This window comes from Gymnoscopelus braueri, assembly GCF_963280865.1.
Source record: "Gymnoscopelus braueri genome assembly, chromosome: 6".
Classification (NCBI taxonomy): domain Eukaryota; kingdom Metazoa; phylum Chordata; class Actinopteri; order Myctophiformes; family Myctophidae; genus Gymnoscopelus; species Gymnoscopelus braueri.
The window spans coordinates 18131790-18149402 of record NC_137607.1 but is presented as its reverse complement, the minus strand read 5'-3'; the positions used below and the strand labels follow the sequence as shown (position 1 = coordinate 18149402).

Genomic DNA, 17613 nt, shown 5'->3' with positions numbered 1-17613 from the left:
CCCTGCGACATACTAGCGTCATGTCCAGGGGGTGTACTTGTACATCAAGCTGCCTCACGCTAAGGAAACAGGAGATAGGCTCCTGCCCTATGGGCCTCAGCATAGATATATATAAAGGCTAGATGGCTCAAGGGGGCGTCGCAAGCGTAGCTCAACCGCGGCCATCTTGCAACAGTCATTCATAACATTATGTCTATGGTACATGTACTTTGAAATAACCATAGCGTGCTCAATTTTCATCCGATTTTCAAACGGTTTGGTGTGTTGTAAACACCAAAGATGTAGTTATGATACTGCATACTTATAATTATAATCATGTTTTTTTTTTTGAATAACATTAAGTATGCAGTATCATAAATACATCTTTGGTGTTTACAACACACCAAACCGTTTGAAAATCGGATGAAAATTGAGCACGCTATGGTTATTTCAAAGTACATGCACCATAGACATAATGTTATGAATGACCGTCCCAAGATGGCCGCCATGTGGCAACGTCGTACTCCATTGGCCAGCAGCGCGGGTGAGTCATCTAGCCTTTATATATATCTATGGGCCTCAGGGCTCGGCAAGGCTTACTTACATTAGCCAAATAACAGGCGTTTCACCCGGTACGGTACCTCAGTTGATTTAAATCAATCAACAGTTTTTTTCCCAGGAAAACACAAACTCTAAAATATATCATTGCAACTGCTTTTTTCCTTTATTTTTTTTTACACACAGACACTAGCATAAAGCTCACATTCAGTACAATGGCAAGGCACATGACATGTATCTGTGTAAGAATATATGTATATTAATTAACCCATTAAGACCTGAGGCTGATTATACAAATGTCTTCTAAATCCTAACAGTTTTCTGAAACACGTATGTTGCTATATCAGGGGTGCTGTATGTATTTGGCCGCAGACACCCATCTCAAAATATTGTGTGCCAGGGACCCCCAGAAGCAAAGATTTGAATTCAAAATGTTCACTTAAAAAAAATATATATATTCAAAGATTTGCACAAATTGTCACGATTTTTCAAAAATAGCAGATCTACAATGTATATGTGCTAAACATAGCCATCATGTACTGTAGCTGTACCAACACAACACATAACTAATACATCGTGAAAATGATGACACTACAGAACTATTTCACAAATCCAACGCATAGTTCTAGTACATGGTACATCGTTCCATCCTTTCCCGGCCCCTCGGCTCCCCCCATGATACACAGCACAGTTCTCATCTCCAGAGTCACTAGGCTCACCACTGCGCCAGTACCTGGAGAACATATATTTTCTCACTAAATGTCTTTGTTTTAGGTCATGATTTTTTAATCACAACCTCAAATGATATTCTGGACAGTGAAATAAATAATAGGTATCATTGTTTTAGTGACAGTGTGGCGTGTTTGTATTTTATTATAATTAACATTTAGTACCATTTAGAAATTAAACGTGTGGAAAATAATATGGAAATATGTGAAATGTAGTTAAAATGTTTGCTGAAATTAAGAGTAAAAGCATGAAGGTAAAGTCTTACATTGGTGTGGTCAGTGTTGTTCCGTCTACCCATTTCCACACTCCTTCCTCCTCTCTGTCAGTCAAACCCAGCCACACATTCTGGTCCCTGTTAACAGCACTGTTAACAAACTCCTGGACAGAAAAGATGCTGGTTACTGAAGTACACACTGTACAATATATGGGTTACCACACACACACACACACACACGCACACGCACACGCACGCACGCGCACACTCACACGTGCACACACACACCTGTTCTTCGTTGCTTTTTATGATGATCAGGTCAGATTGTTTGTCTCTACAGTATTTTCTGCTCTCCTCCCAGGTTTTACCATATCTAGAGATGTAATAACAACCTCTGCCAAATTTCTTCCAATCAAGAGATTCTAACAACAAAAAAATAAAGTTAGCCAGTGTTTTTTTTTTTTTTTTTTCATTTGCTCAGATTAATGACAAATGATGAACAACGTGATATAACAATGAATAAAAACAGTGATGTCTCACTGACCACAGAGCACCCTCTTCAGCTCATCTCGCTCTGCAGTTATGTTGTTACATATCGATGGCCAAAATGCAAAACCTCCTATGTGCAAATTTCATGATTTTCGGATTTCACTGTGGATGAGGACTATAGGCTATGCTGCACATGCTCAGTCTGTCTGCAAGATAGTCCCGCCCCTCATTTTGTCAGAAAAAGTCATTTGACTAAAACCTCCTATCTTGTTCAGTGCCAATTAGTGCTAAAATGTTGAAGCGCAAAACCTCTTATCTGCACCAGAACTAGTTGAGCAGCAGACAGAGCTGAAACTTGGGAATTCTATGTTATGTAGACCGTCTAAATGTCTTTCAGTTTGTAGTCATCTATTATTTTCAAAATAAAAAAGTGTCTTCCCCCCTTACTAGTTAAGTATTTGTTAGTAACTCTGTCAAGTTAATTGCATTGCCTTGTTGATTGCTAATGATTAGTGTCAGGTGGTGACACTTTTATCACACCAAGAGTGTGAGTTGATAAAAAAAATTAATGGTAATACTTGATACAGTACTGTAGAATGTCTTGATCTCAAAATGAGCATAAAAAAGCATTATTTAACAAAAATAATGTTTGTTTGTAAGCCTAACTATTTCTAGGTAAAAACCTCCTATGTGCATCTATGTAGATAGGAGGTCATTTTTAGGTATAGATAGGAGGTTTTGGCATTGAACATTTTGAACTTGTGGTTAGAGGTTGTCATTGCTGCTTAAATGTGAACGTCATTGTCGTGATTTTTTATTAATTGCAGATCAAAATCACACGTGAACACCGTGGCAGCCAACAACCCTGTGAAAATATTGTGGTGTGTCGGTTGGGGGGTATGAGGGTATGGGGGTGGGATGGGGTTTGGAGTTATAGGGTGTGGGAGGTGTGGGTGGTGGTTGGGGGGGTATGGGGTGGGGGGTGCATGAGGGTTTGGGTGGGTGGAGTTTGGGGGTTGTGGTGTGCTGGTTGGGGGCATGGGGACCGGGGGTTCTGGGAGTGGGGGTAATGGGTTGGGTGGGATTTGGGGGTGGGATGGGGTTTTGAGTTATGGGGGTTGTGAGGTGTGGGCTGGCAGTTGGGGGGTATGGGGTTTGTGGGAGTCGGGGAGTATTGCAGGTGGTGGAGTTGGGGGGTAGAGGGTATGGGGGGGATTATGTTGAGGGGGGCATACTGTAGGCCAGTTAGGCCGGATCATACAGGATAGGGTCTTTGTGATGCGAAAGTGTGGTCTAGCCAACACCAACTCAGGACTCCTGAAGTGGGATGGGGTTTTGAGTTAGGGAGGTGGAGAGGTGTGGGCTGGCAGTTGGGGGGGGGGGGTTGTGGGAGTGGGGGAGTATTGCAGGTGGTGGAGTTGGGGGGGTAGAGGGTATGGGGGGGATTATGTTGAGGGGGACATAGGCCAGTTTGGCCGGATCACACAGGATAGGGTCTTTGCGATGCGAGAGTGTGGTCTAGCCAACACCAACTCGGGACCCCTGAAGTGGGATGGGGTTTTGAGTTATGGAGGTGGAGAGGTGTGGGCTGGCAGTTGGGGGGGGGGGGGGTTGTGGGAGTGGGGGAGTATTGCAGGTGGTGGAGTTGGGGGTAGAGGGTATGGGGGGGATTATGTTGAGGGGGGCATGGGTCAGTTAGGCCGGATCATATAGAATAGGGTCTTTGCAATGTGTGAGTGTGGTCAAGCCAACACCAACTTGGGACTACTGAATCGCTGCCCTCCACACTCTCCTATCTAGCATCAGGGTCTTGAGCTCTACAGTATTGTTGGCTAAGCTGTTACGCCGAAGTGCATCTACGTAGGTGGTGCACTTCTTGTCTCTCCTGGCTTTGCCCTGGGTTGGCTCTCATAGTGTTAGTTTGCTTGCCACTAGTTATGGGTCCCTGACGCAGTGCCCTGCCTCATCCTTCTCTCTCTGACTTTGTCTGTGACCCATGGTAGGTTCCTGTAGAGGACCTCATTTCTGATGTGGTCCGTCCATGTGACTCCTAGTGCCATTCATAGCATTCTTGTGTAGACTCCATCCAAGGCCCTTTCCTGTTGTGCTGTGACGGTCGATGTCTCAGCCCCATACAGTAGTACTGACTCCACTGTAGCTATACGAACAGCCGCCTCTTGAGGTCTTCTCCCATGTCTGATTTCCACACTCTCCTCATCCCATGCAAGGCATTCCAGTCAAGTGCCCCCCGGACCTTCAGGTCCTGTTCCATTGAAGCAGTCCAGGCCCAGGTTATTAGAAGTCCTGGACTGCCTCGAGTAGTTTGTCTCCATCATCTGAACCATCTTCTCAGGAACTCCATAGGCCCGGAGAATGTTCATCAGATTCCCCCGGTGGATGGTGCCAAAAGCCTTTTGGAAGTCATGAAGGTGATCACCACTGAAAGATTCCGCTCCTTACTCCTTCCAGTATCCTCCTCAGCACCAGTACCTGCCCGAGTTTCTCATTACAGGGTCTAAGATGGGTCTAAGCCGGTTGAGGATCTTCCTGTTAGCCGTCTTGGCAACTTGTGAGCTCAGGCTAATGCCTTGGTGAGTTCGCCTGACTTTGGTACTGGATCGATGATCATTTTGCTCCACAGCTTCGGCAGCTTGCTAGATGTGTGTGCTTGATACAATCCAACACCACCTCGTCTATGGGCACATACATCAGAACCTCTGCTGTCACTCCATCTTCCCCGCAGCTCTTGCCTCACTTGATAGTAGCCTTGGCCCTCTGGTACTCATCCATGGTTAACCGTCTGGTTTGGGAAGGTCATGGAAGACAGGATCATCCTCGGATCATCCTCTTCTTCGGTTGAAGGAGGATTTCCTAGGAGTGTTTTGAAGTGCTGGTACCATGTTTCAACTCGTTCCTCTGCGCTTTCTCCCCAGATCTTGGAAGTCTGAGAAGAGCTTCTGCCAGAAATGTCATTGATGAGCTTCCAGCTCTTGCCATGTTTCTGGTTAACATGCACCTCTTTAATGTCCCTGATCTTTTAGGTCAGCTCCCGTTGTTCCAGTTGCATACACTTGATATAGCTCCTCCTTCCTCCGCTTATATTTCTCCCTCAGACCCTCTCCTTTTTGGTCAGCGACAAAGTCCCTGTGTGCTGCTCTCATCTCCTCCCTGGCTGTGGTGATTCTAGGGTCAAGGCATCCGTCTTTCCTCCTTGCTTATAGGCTCTTTAAGACATTCAATGATATTACATACTACTCCACTATCCACACCGGACACAAGGTTGGTGATCCAGTTGTATGAGTTAGGGGAGTTGGAGGGCGTGAGGGTTTGGGTGGGTGGGGTTTGGGGGGTGTGTTGTGCTGGTTGGGGGGAATGGGGGTTGTGGGAGTGGGGGGGTATTTCAGGTGGTGGAGTTGAGGGTATAAATTATGTCGAGGGGTGCCTGGGCCAGTTGTTTTGTAGTCCACCTAATTGTTGTTGTTTTTGGAAAAAAGCGTATACAGTCTACTAACCATTTCATCCATTGAAAATGCGCTAGCGTATACCCACGACCACGCGCATCTCGTGCAGGGAATGATTATTGTATACCTCAGAAAACAAACCTAGACCACACCACTGATGCAACTGTTTGCAGCTGTAAATGTATGTATTTACAGCCTGTACTATTTATCATTATTTAGTTATGCAATCACTTAACATCACGGTGCAAAAGCTCCTATCTGCAGAATTATCCAGGAAAAGTGGGGAAAAACCTCCTATCTGCATTTGCAATATGAGATCAGTGTAATTAACATATAATATTGTAATATAATCCACAAATCCAGAAACGGTGAATTATGTGATGGGTATCATAAAAAAATTGCATTGTGCAAAAAAGATACAACATTTTGTAGTTTTCTTTTTCATTTTCCCAACAATGTTAATTTTTCAGATAGGAGGTTTTGCATTTTGGCCATCGATATGCACTGTAGATGATCCGGGTTGTTTTTCTCTTCAGTCCATTCAGAATTTGTTAGAGGGAGAATCAACAAACCGATGAGTTTTACATACAACTTTGTTCTGATAGTAAATCCAACCAAATAGGACACAACATAGTTCAAGCCACAGCATTAACTCTATTTCTGATTGAAATACAACATATATATTTATTATAGAATGACACTCACTGTGTTTGACAAGGCCTATGATGACAGCCAATAGGATTACACACAGCAGTCCCAACAGACCCAGACACACTGCAGCAGCTCTGAAACGATTGTTCTTTGACTCATCAGAGGCTGAAAAACACAAGACAAACCTATGAGGATAATTTAGAGGGATTAAAGTTGTTTAATATAAGTGACACCTTTTTATCATGGTCATCAAGTTATCATGCTTTATGACATATAACAAGTAATCTATTTTCTTAATTGACAAAATAATGTCTCTGTAGATTGGCTTTAAACTGCACTTGTCAGTTATTTCTTTGCTGTGTCAACATCTATGACATATACTTCGGTGTAGTAGGTGTTGCTAGGGTAAAACAGGTGTTTACTGGGCCGTGATGGGTGGTTGATAGGGTTAAACTAAAGGTGGTTGGGTGCACACATTACTATATAAATTACATACAGTACTTAAAAAAACGAGTTAACTAGTGATGTTTTTGGTGAACTATATATATATATTAAGTTTACCCACAAATATGATCAAGTCACCTTGAAATAGTTTTGCATAATTAGAGTATAGACAGTCCTCCAGAGGCCACTACAGCACTGCTCTTGCGTAACATCCATAGATGTGTTAATTATAATAAGGTATTATTACATTACAGTAATAAGGTGTAGTAGGTGCTGCCAGGGTAACACATGTTGCTAGGCCGTAGTGGGTGGTTGCTAGTGTAAAACAGACGGTTGCTAGGGTACAAACATTACTATATACATTACATACAGTACTTTAAGAAACTAGTTGACAATTTGACGTTTTTGAGTGAACGATCACACTAAGTTGACCTAAAAATATGATAATTTTTGGCAGCACAGTTCAAGTCACCCTGAAATAGTTTTGCAGAATTGGAGTGTAGACACATGTATCAGACACCAACTACCAGTGCTCTTGCGTAACATCCAAAGATGTGTTATTTAAATTGTAGTCTTTAGTTTTACCTCCATTTTGCACTTGTGTTGTGTTCTGCTGTACAGCATTCTGCTGGGTACCAGGGTCAGGGCCAAGGTCGTCTGCAGTGACATAGATGTCTACTATCCTCTCCTCCCTCTCTCCTCTCTCCTCCATCTCCTGCTTCCTCTCTCTTCGGCCATATCTGACCTTCTTTGTCAGATCTGGCACGGCGTATACGTCCTCCGCCATACTAGTTCATCTTCAAACTGCATTCGTTGCACAACTTGTTGGAGAACTAGAAGTAAAAAAGAGGAAGTCTAGCACGTTATAAGATCCTATTAACAGAATCAAGTTCACACCTTTCTGTGTGACGTGCAAGAGATAGATGTATTTGCCATGTTCCAAAACCATACACACCCATAGTTCTCAGAAACGCTGAGAGAGGGCTATCTTGTTTCCTTCTGCTTCTATGTACATTATTAAAAGTATTACATACTTATTTGCGAGTGCTGAAGACTTCATTGTCTTCGCCAGGCCGAAAGGCATGTATGTTTTGCACCCTGTCCGTCCGTCCGTCCGTCCGTCTGTGTGTCCGTCCATGTGTCCGTCTGTGTGTCTGTGTGTGTGTCCGTCTATGTGTCCGTCTGTGAACAGCTAATCTCCCGCACCGTTGGCTTGATCACAGCGAAACCGTGCACACACTCCATGGATGCCAATTCAGAACCTCTGCCCCAAATGTTTCACATGGGCCTGTTATAGCGCCACTAGGAGGCCACTTTTGCGAAACAATTTTTTTGACAGTACTCCTACAAATGATGTCCAAACATCACGCAAATCGGTACACAGTATTTCTATAGTCATTAAACGAAAGACGTTTTTCAGATTTTTTACATTCCATCCTGATTGGCTAAGAATAGCTTCCAAAGTTTGCAGGAGTCCTCTGTTTTGAACAAAATGCCTCAAATCATAAACACAGCATGCAATTTCCGTGAAATTTTGCACGTACATTCCCACTAGGCCAAGGAAGAAATGCCACTTGAAATGTTTCAAATCAGCCTCATGGTGGCGCTATGACAGGCCGATTAGTGGTTTTACCTATAACTGCACCGATTTGTGTAAAACTTTGTATGTGCACTCCCTAGAGGATATTACTCTTAGTTAATTTTATCCAAATTTCACGCAAATCGGTACACATGATCTCTATAGTCATGTGATCAAGACAGATCTGTTAGATTTTTCATATTTCATCCTGATTGGCTAAGATTGATATCTAAAGCTTGCAGGATTGGCCCGTTTTGAACAAAATCATGAACCGATTGCGGTGAAACTTTGCACGCACATTTGCACTACGTTGAAGAAGAAATGCCACCCCTTCCACATTGGCCTGTTATAGCGCCACCAGCAGGTCTAATTTAGCAAAACAATGTTTGCCATCAAAGGCCTGAGAAGAAATGGCACCCTTTTCACATTGGCCTATTATAGCGCCACCACGACGCCACAATAACCTACCTGACCTGGCAGAGACCTGTACTCCGATGAGTACTTTTTCTAGTTTCCCATGATTTCTTGTTGAGGAGAAATAATCAGTGGTGCATTTTATAAATAGCAAAAAAAAAGGTACTTGATATTTGATTTCTGGCATTAATTATTCTACTGAAAGAGGATTTGGCAGTGAATCCTTTTTAAGGTCAATCCAAGCTACAGGCAACATTAATTTGAGAATAAAGAGTTTATTCTTTGCTGGTTTAAAATAGGTGGTACAGTATGCCTAGTGCTTATTTCAGAAAGGTTTGCTAATTAAGTTCACTTTAGTTTTGATACCCTTTTTTTTAAAGTGTATTTATTGCTTTTGACAAGTACATGGGAATACAGTAGCCATAGGATGTCAAAAGTACATTTTTTTATTTTTTTCAGTTTTGATGCCCTTTCTTGGTGATAATACTGTATGCAATCTTTAAAAACCTGATTAATCTTTATTAATGGCCATCAGAAAGAACATATACATTAAATAATTCAACTGCACTTGGTAAGAAGAGAAGCAAAAATGTACAGTATGTAAAAAAAATTAATCTTTGCCTGTTTAATTTCAATCAGGAGAAAACGCACACAGTGGACATCGTGTAGGGCCTACATATGCAGGCAGTGGAAAAATGTATCGTAACAATTCATCAATTTGTATAAACCATTAATAATGTAGTGTATCTCTCTACGTAATCAGTGTCTCCCTCCACCTTTAGTTTATAGTGCGATTTAAAATGTTCTGTGTGCCTTCCACCAAAGGCAAATTCTTCTCAATTTAAGATATCACATGTTGCCTTCTATTGGACAGTGTAATTTGTAAACATGAGCACCTGGCTGTCATTAAGATGTAGAGCTTGGTCTATTAGAAAAGGTTGGGAGACTTTAGTGAACTTTATAAAACATTGTTTTGAACTTTTGTGCCATTAATAGTGTGGTGCTAACAGCTCTGAACCAGAACACATACAGTATACCTGTATCCTGGATTCTTCCACGGCCACCTTTTCCATCTTTTGCTAATTAATTCTCTATGGAGTTTGTACAGCTGCAAAAGGGCCGAACGAACTCGAACCCTGGCTCTTTTATTTCTAGCTATGGAAGACGTTAATCCATTAAGACCGGGAACGCATTTGTGTCATTTTAAGATTTCTTTGGCTAATCAAAAATAGCAGATATACAAGCTCATAGCGCGGCACTCGTAGATCTGCTGTTTTTTTTTATCGTGAAAATGTGTGCAAATCTTTATACATGCTTTTTTAAAGCGAACATTTTTAACTCAAATCCTTGCTTCATGGGGGTCCCTGGAACTAAATATTTTGAGATATTTTGTAGCAGATATAGTAGATATACACTCGGTGCCACGCTATGAGCTTGTATATCTGCTATTTTTTAATAGCCAAAGAAATAAAAAAAAGATTATTTCCCGGTCTAAATGGGTTAACAAATGCACACCTCCTAATGAAGTGTCTTCCTATGGCATGGGGAGGGGACGAAGCGCAAATTGGGGGAAAAAACATGAAGCTATATGATCTGTTCTTCCCCATGCAGCTTGAATAAGGAGTGGTCTTGCAGCTGAATAAGGAGCGGTCTTGCAGCTGAATAAGGAGCCTCGCCTCACTGTCCTCATTCAGCAGCAGCAGCAGTAGCTGTTATGATTCAGAGGAATCAGAGACGAGAAGCCAGTAAAGCAGAGCCTCTCACTGTCACACCTGCCAGAAGGTCTGATCCCTCATCCAGCTAGATCAGTGTGAAACATAAAGGCAAAAGTAAGTGTGTGTGTGTGTGTGTGTGGGTGTGTGGGTGGGTGGGTGGGTTTGGGTGGGTGGGGTGGTTTGGGGGTGTGCTGTGCATCTAAAAATAGACAGCGCAGGCTTCACCTTTCTCCAGTGAAGGAAGCAGCTTGCGGTCTACCGATAAGAAGAGTGCTGCTCTTGACTGGCCGATACCACCACCACCCCCCCCCCTCCCTCATCTTCTGTCAAGACTCATCTATGCCTCGTGGCGTGAGGCTTGTAATTGCCTCGCGAGGCTATGGTCACTCAGTGGCGGCCTATTAGGGAAGCGCCGGAGTGGAACATAACATTTTCAGTTTCAATTACGTCTATGAGGGCGTACATAATGCACTACGGGATGTGTTTTGGTCCCCCTTGGAGTGGGGCGAGCTGATGAACCTGTGGTGGATTGTATATCGTGGTATAAAAGGAGCCCTCGATGCTCTACTGCATGGTATACAGTTTGTCACTCTTAAAGTATGTAGTTACACATGGATTCTCTTTGAAATGTTCTCTTTTTTCGATTTGTTGTTTGTTTATTTTCCAAATCCGATGCTGATCAGTCCAGTAAGCAAGATAAAGCCCCAGACACACACACACACACACACACACACACACACACACACACACACACACACACACACACACACACACACACACACACACACACACACACACACTAGATAGCTCACCTCCTACAGAGCCATCTTAAGATTTCTTTGGCTATTCAAAAATTGCAGATCTACAGATCATAGCGCTATGAGATTATATATCTGCCATTTATTGAAAAATCTTTGAATGTATGTGTCTTAAAGTGAACATTTTTAACTCCGATCTGTGCTTCTGGGGGTCCCTGGATCAACATATTTTGAGATGGGGGTCCACGGCCACATATCATTTTGGGGGTCCTTGACATGGAAAAATTGGAGCACATACTGTTAGGATTTAGAAAACATTTTTAGATGTATTTGGCCGCGGACCCCCATCTCAAAATGTTTTGTTCCAGGGACCCCCCAGAAGCAAAGATTTGAGTTACAAATATTCGCTTTAAAAAATTTATATTCAAAGATTTGCACAAATTTACACGATTTTCCCAAAATAGCAGTTCTACAAGCTCAGTGCCGCGCTATGAGCTTGTAGATCTTCTATTTTTGAATAGCCAAAGAGATGTAAATTGACAGAGATGCGTTACCAGATTGAACGGGTTAATAAACAGCAAAGACGACTACAGAGCAGCTTCATTGCTAATAGTGATCAGGTGGTCCACTCCATTCTTTGAGGAATGCTGATGTCAGTAGCTATGAAACGACATAATGGAACCTAAAGCGCACAAGAAACACAAAGCAGACACTTCTCAATAGGATAAGTGCCACACATACAGTATTAACTGCATTTATTATTTCCTTATTTCCTCCCGAAGGTTATTTTACATCTGTTTGAGGTTGCTGTAGATTTGTTGGCTAATTTTGCACCACCGGCACAAGGACATCAGGCTTTTCTTGGAAGAAATTCACAAAGAAGTTCACAAGGTTTTTCTATTTCACTGAGCACTGGGCACTGTTCTTCAAGGTAATGAAAATAAAATACAACAAATACAGAGTAAAAATAACAATAAGCTCTTATATTTGAGTGAACGATCGTTTCAAAGTGTACAGTATCACATCAAATCAAAGTTTATTTATATAGCACACTTAACATGATCAGGTCAACGAAAGTGCTGTACAGGTAAAAAACGACAGAAAAAACAAACAATGCAATGTAAGCAGACAATAACATACAATGAATAAGCACAAACAAACAAACATTAGCACCAATAAGGGATGACAGGGCTACAAATAATCATCAAACTGTTAGAAACTGTAAAGAATAAGTATTTAGAATGATAAGAACTAGTATTAAAAGTTGAATGTTGAAGAATATCTCTGATTTCATCTCTCTGGTAGAGAACAAAATCCATTATTTATCTTTTAAAGGTTGTAAAAACATCAAAAGTCAAATCTATTAATTGTGTCCATGACACCCCCACATGGACAGACATTTAAATTTGTACAGAGGTTGTAGTTTTGCAAAGTCCTCTTATACCACTCTCATCTTAATGAGTAATGCCTTGGAATTAAAGTTGTAATCCAGGTGGTGGTGGAGGGGTGGGGGAAAAAGACAGATACTTGCATAAAATGTTATGTACTTATGTTATAGCCTGTCTGATTAAAACCAAGTGGGCTAACTGCTCCCCTCTGTGCTCTGTAGTCATGTCTTCCCCTCCTCTCTTTTTGGCATGCTGTAACTCTGAGCTGCCAAACTCCATATCTCTGCCATCCCTCAACCTGCCAGTTAACTAACTCTGCAGTTTCTCTGAACTTCTTGGCTACCCACAGCTGTCCTATAACCTGCATGGCCCCCCTTAGAAAAAAGCTTCCGCCCTTCCACTTATACTGTCTCCATTCAGGGACGTAGGCTATAGAACACTGGCACTTTTATTTCTATTCATCCACCACCGACCTCCTGTAACCACTTGCACTCGCTAGCTTTCTTCACCTTGCTTTTTTCCTCTGTTGCACTCTCACTTCCTCACTAATTCTCGTGTAGAGAACAGCCAGGGTTGTAACATTTTCCCCTTGTCACTATTTTACTCTGCGATCTTTTGACCTATTATGTAATATTTTCAAGCAAAGGACCTACACATGTCCGCTATCATAAACCACTTAAAGTTTTTCAATTGATAAAACAGGTTGTGAGTTATTAAACCTAAAGTGGACGCTGTTCCGGGGGCTGTACATTTTAAGCGCATATGAGAGTAATTGTAACAGCATGAGTTACTAATGTAACACTGCTAAAACACTGCTCATTACAGCACTGGTCACATACTGACGTGATGACGTTATGATGGCATAGCCCCTTTCGGGACCCTGTTTACCTTTTTTATATTTGGGAAGGCGGTATCCAGGGTCCCTTGACGCTCAAACCACTCTCTCTCGTACTCGCGGCTACCACCGTCTGGTCTCGGGCTAATAGCTCGTCGCTTAGAAGTTGCAGAGATTTCTCAAAGGTACCCAGAAAAGCAATAGTAGCTCGCCCGAAAGCTGCATTAATCCGCACGGATCGGCGATGCCGTTTAACATTTTTAATAATTTAGTAAAACTTAAGCTCCTCTCTCACACTCTGCTCCACTTCCCATGTACGAGAGAGAGTGGTTTGAGCATCAAGGGACCCTGGATACCGATACCGCCTTCCCAAATATAAAAAAGGTAAACAGGGTCCCGAAAGGGGCTAATGATGGCATTGACGAATCAAGAGAGAACCTGCACGTTACAATTGACACGAATTGACCCGGTTCTCCACACACAAAGATTAATGCACACACATACTGTACAGTACATACCGTACACATCCTACATACTGTATATGTAAGGATTTAAAGTTCAAACTGGAGCCATAAACCACCAGGAAACAAAGGGTAATGATGAATAGTGATGACATTGGTTTTCGTGATGATTGCCATGGTATTGTATATCATTAAAATAAGAAATAGCCAAGTATTTAATTCATAATATTAAACAAATAAATCAAAATATATAACTCAAATTCATCAATCCTTAAATATAATCCACATCACTGGAAGTAAAACACTGGAACTTATATTAAACCAAGTTCAACAGACGCATGGCAAACATCAGCTACGCACAGCAAACGCACAAGCCGGCTGTGCACGTGTTTGGAGACAAAGGGAGAATGGGATTCCAGTGCTGTTTGTAGTGGTAGGAACAGAGAGGGAGGTACTGCCACTGAAACATTGTGGTGCCTCCTTGTGGAGCGGAGGAGAAATGAACTTTGTAGTTTCTAACAGCAGGCTTTTGTGTTTGCAAAAGCACAAAGGCTGTTCAGTTGACTCCCAACTGACTCCACAAAGATCGGTCGTGGTCCGTTTTGTCAGAATTTTTGTGTACATTAATATCAGAATTTTACCCAACATTTTGGCCACTAGGATCCCCAGAGCCATTTTGATAGAAAGAGTTGTGCCATCTCTGTTCCATCTCTGTTCTCATGTGGTATTTCTTACCCCTCATTGACACAACTCTTCTATCTCTTAATGGCTCTGGAATTGTTTAGTTTAGTTTAGTTTATTTAGCACAATGTTACACAGAACAAAGGTTGCTATGCGAGGAAAGGAAGAAGCCGGCAGGCTTATTTGGAATCCTTCCAAAGACATCATTATATATCATAGATTAAAACTTCAATAAGAACAATACAAAATAACACAGCAGTGCAATAAATACATAAAAATACAAACTGCACAAAAGAAGAAAAAGACAAAAAAATAAAAAAATGTAGAGATTACACATCAGAACTAAATCTATGGACTACAGTGAGGGAGAAATGAGATATTGTTTTAGATGTTTCTTAAATATTGGCAAGGATTAGTGATGATTTAAGTGATGCATCTAGAGCGCTCCACAACTGAGGGCCTCTAAATTTGATGAAAGATTGAGGTTTATAAGTACAACAAAAAGGTAAATTAAATCATCTCTTTTGGCAGACACCCCCCACGGACAGACAGACATTTGTTCAGACATAAATAATTGCATACTGTACATCACTTAAGCCTGGATCCAGACCATATATACTCCACCCACTCCACTGAGTGGACTGCTTCAGTCTTCAGTCTACCAGCCTTATACATCACTTTTTATTTTCATCAATGCCCGACGTGCTTTGAAACAATTTGTCTCGGACATTAAGGGTGCGTTCGGAAATTGCGCACCGGAGCGCACTCGCCTATTAGTTTGTATTGGCCAGTGCGCTCAGTGCTTTGTTTCCGAACGCACCCTAAATAATATTTTTTTACGTCAGACAGTGGACAAAGTGTGTGCTCTCTCTCTCCATTAATTAATTGCCATGCGGTTGTGTCTGTGTCTTATATAGTTGTGTAATCAATGATAACAGATGAGACACTACAAAGGTGGACAATAAATATATATATATATATATAAAAAAAAAAAAGCCCCAGTGATTAGAAATCGATAATTCAAAATATGCTTGACTTACGTACACTGAAACAGCTCTCTTTTAGCACATAAACAAACGCAAACAAAGTTTATTCAGACAATATAGTCTCAGAGCATCACCAAACCCGGGACTGTTTTTTTTTATTTTTTATAAAAATGTCAACTTCCTGTTGATTTTGCCATTTTTATTAGGAAGAAAACCCGGACTACAATCTGTGGATCCGGATCTTCAAATAGTAAAATCAACAGGAAGTTGATTAAACTCATTCAGTGCCAACGAAATAAAAAAAAATTTGCGAACTGTGCCAGCAATTCTTCAATTTTCTTATACCTTTTTCAAGTAGTCAGAGAATATTTATCTCCAGTATAATCGATCCCCTGATGGGTGCTAATCACTGAGGGTTGCACTGTGTGGTTTCACACATGTCAACGAGGTCATTGGACCTTGTTGACATTAATTGTCTGCCTTTTGAAAATAACATAATAACATACATAGTAAAAAAAAAAGTGCTCAGGAGCCGAGATACAGCCTTTTTCAGTAATAAGTTAAACAAGAAGTGAAAGGAGCAGCAAATCTTCAAATGATGATATCTTGTTTTTTTTTTGCGCCATTGCGGTAAAACACGTGAAACACGTCAATGGCACTCATAAATGTACATGTAAATGTACTTTCCACCACTGCCGAAGGGTGCTTTTTTTCAGTCCCTTTTAATCAGTCTATCACCATGTGTGCATGCGACCACAGGCAGCGATTGACTGAACCTGAGAATGACAAATCCAATGACAAAAAATTACAGGCTCACTTAACAGTGACGGCAAGCCCCCTCTCTGTGTGAGTGTTTAAGTGAGGCGGGTCAGGCCTTAAAGACAAGTGTGTGTGGGGCCGTGTGTCCACCAGAGCAAACAAGACAGGATGGGACAGGACCCCCACTACTCCCTCTCTCTCCGGTTAAACTCCTTATTTTCCTCTGCACTTGCCCTGGAATTGCGCTGCTTCCTTCCATGAGTATCATCCTGGCACCACGTTAGGCAGCAGAGTCAGTGACCCAGACAGCCTACAGATGGACACAATTAACCCATTAAAGACCGGGAACGCATCTGTGTGTCATTTTAAGATTTCTTTGGGCTATTCAAAAATAGCAGATCTACAAGCTCGTAGCGCGGCACTACGAGCTTGTAGATCTGCTATTTTTGAAAAATCTTGAAAATGTGTGCAAATCTTTCAATATATGTATGTTTTAAAGTGAATTTTTACTCCGAGCTGTGCTTCTGGGGGGTCCCTGGAACGACATATTTTGAGATGGGGGTCCGTGACCAAATACATATAATTTTGGGGGTCCTTGACATGAAAAAAGCTTTGAGAACCACTGATATTATAGCAACATAATTTAGAAGACATTTTTAGAATCCCCAGAAGCAAAGATTTGAGTAAAAATCTTTCGCTTTAAACAACATATATGTGTATATATATATATATATATTTTTTTATATTATATATTTTTTTTTTCAAAGATTTGCACAAATCTTCCACGATAAAAAAGCAAATAGTAGATCTACAAGCTCATAGCGCGCTATGAGCTTGTAGATCTGGTATTTTTGAATAGCCCAAAGAAATCTAAAGTGACACACAGACGCGTTCCCCGGTCTCAATGGGTTAAACATGGGGCCCCACGGAGAGCAACTGCAGCGTTTGGTTTCGGTTTGTTTAGCTTTCATGGACCTGTGGACAAACCTCCCCTCTGGGCATCCAGAGTCATGTAGACACTTGTCTTGATTACTTTGTCCATTATTGTTTACTTGAGTCAAATGCATACATGGGGCAGGGCAGGGGGGCGGGGGGGGGGGTTGGCTGGGGGTTGTTGTCTTGTCAGGTCTCTGAGGCTCTATGTGACCTTCTCTTTGACACTCCTCTGAGCAGAACTGATGCTGAGGGCACTTTATAGCTCAGTGAGTTCTGCATCACCCAGATTCCCTTTTTAGCTTATATTCACTACCAGGTGCATCACGTTGGGTCACTGAGCATCAGTTTTGTGCAAACTGTCGATTGTCAGGGTTAAACTGTGTAGACGGCTTCCTGCCTGACGACATGTGTTTTCCTGAGGAGCCAGTCACAGCATGGCAATGCATAGCAATACATTAATGCATATGCATGTTGTTTTCTTCTTCTTTTAACAAGGATACAGATCGGGTTGTGACATACTGACGACTCAGAGGTCAACAGCAACAGTCTGCTAAAATGATTTTTCACTTTCAAACA

General features: G+C 41.7%; 1 long non-coding RNA gene across 1 annotated transcript; it reads right to left on the bottom strand.

Moving 5' to 3' along the window:
- Positions 1-684: 684 nt before the first annotated feature.
- Positions 685-1897, bottom strand: LOC308087306. The gene is made up of 3 exons (XR_013933311.1): positions 1769-1897; positions 1532-1644; positions 685-1270 (listed from the first exon to the last, which is right to left on the bottom strand). It is a non-coding gene; the product is annotated as an uncharacterized lncRNA (long non-coding RNA).
- Between the last annotated feature and the right edge of the window lie 15716 nt (positions 1898-17613).